Raw genomic sequence first — 1829 nt, forward strand, 5'->3', positions numbered from 1 at the left:
CCTTTGAAGAGCCATTAAAAGCAGCCCTTAGAGATGCAGTGAGTGTACAGTATCTGCCGACACAGAGAACCTGAGGCCAGATCGAGACAGGCCCAGTATCCCTGCTCCCATTAATCTTCCCATCCCCAAAGACAGGTCGAGGCTCTGAATTAGCACAGAGAGAATGAACTCAGCCTCTCCCAGCATTTACACTCTCTCATCAGCAGCAGGCAGTCAGTGTTTTAGTTACAAGCTACTGACAACTTTAACAATTGATCAGAGGATTTTGTGGGACCCAAGACAGACCAGATTTATGGGCGTGATCAAGTTTTCATCAAAGGCAGGATCAAAACTAGTTCTAGAAAATAAATGTGTGTAGGTGTGATATTTTATAATTACATACCATAAGTTATGGTATTTCAACATATCCAAGGACTAGAGCAAACTCTTAATTCTTTTAGTTGTGTCTTCTTACATTCAAATATATTTCTTCTAAATACAGCAACTTCAAGAGGGAATGGCCCAACTGAATTCAACTCAAGGAACTAGGAAGATAATAAGAGATTGCTGTGTTAAGCCACTAACTCTGGAGTTGTTCATCAGGCAGAAACAGATAATAGCTACAACCGCAGACATTGAGACCATGGGGAAAAGCTGAACAAGCTGCAGAGATATCAGAAATTGCATCATTCAGCCACTGAAGTGATCCCATGTCACAAAGCCCTATCTCTGATATTTTATTACATGGAGAAATAAATTAATATTTGTTTCAATCTTTGTGAATGCATTTTCTGGAATTTGCAGTCAAATGCATTTCTAAATGACGCCTTTACTTATTTGCTTATTCATTTATCAAGTCACTATCAAGTGTCCCCTTTAGGATGGTATTCCAGTACTGGGGGGCAAGACAACGTGCCTGCCTGAAAAAAAGTAACATTATAGTGGAGAAGACAGATGTAAATACGTAAACAGATGAAGAAGCACCATCATTCAGATAATACAATGTCTGTGAAAAAAGAAAAGCAGGTAATGGAGGAGTGGAGCTACCTTAGTGACAGGAAGTGACTTGCAGAGGGTGAGCATTGGACCACACATGTGAAGGACCAAGGTGTATGCCATGTGAAGATCCTACTCAGCACTGCTTGGCAAGGATGCAGGAAGGGTAGAGGGCCTTAGCTAGGGCAATTCAGAGCACAAGGAGCAGAAGTCCGAGGGGGCAGGGCAGGGAATCAGGAGGAGTTTGCCGTTTCCCTCAAGCACGGTGGAGCACGGTGGAAAGGGCTTATTATTCTCCATCATTTGACCGTAAACTCTGGGAAATCTTTATTCATTTCCAGAATCCAGCATAATGTCTGCTATTTATGATGAGCCCAATAAATAGTTTTTGAACTAAAAATGGAATGTCTGTTTGCAGGGAGAGAGGGATAATGTTCGATAATCATTGATTCATTGATGCTCAGTAAAATTAGAATGATTTCATTTGGCATTTTCGAAAAATATGGAGAAAATGCCTGGTTTGCCTTCCAAGAAATGACGTGGATGCCATGGCAGCCTTTGCGTACACTGCAGGCAGGCTCTCTTGGAGGTCACAGAACAAACTTCCCACAGAACAAATGACATGGTTATCCAATCAATGAGAAGCATAGTGAGATGAGAGGGGAGAGAAATGGGGTCGGTTATACTGAGGATGGGGTGCAAGCAGGGTGGGGGCCTCCTCTCTGCATCCTGGGTTATGCAATCACCACATGTTCCCTCTCCCTCTGTCTCCAGCATCAACCTTCCTAGCCACGTGGAGTGATTACAAGGACCAGAGCCGAGGTTTGAGTCAGGAGCCCCAACAGCTGGAAGGC

The sequence above is a fragment of the Rhinolophus sinicus genome, chromosome 16 (assembly GCF_057876585.1).
Source record: "Rhinolophus sinicus isolate RSI-liver-muscle chromosome 16, RSI-T2T, whole genome shotgun sequence".
Lineage (NCBI taxonomy): Eukaryota > Metazoa > Chordata > Mammalia > Chiroptera > Rhinolophidae > Rhinolophus > Rhinolophus sinicus.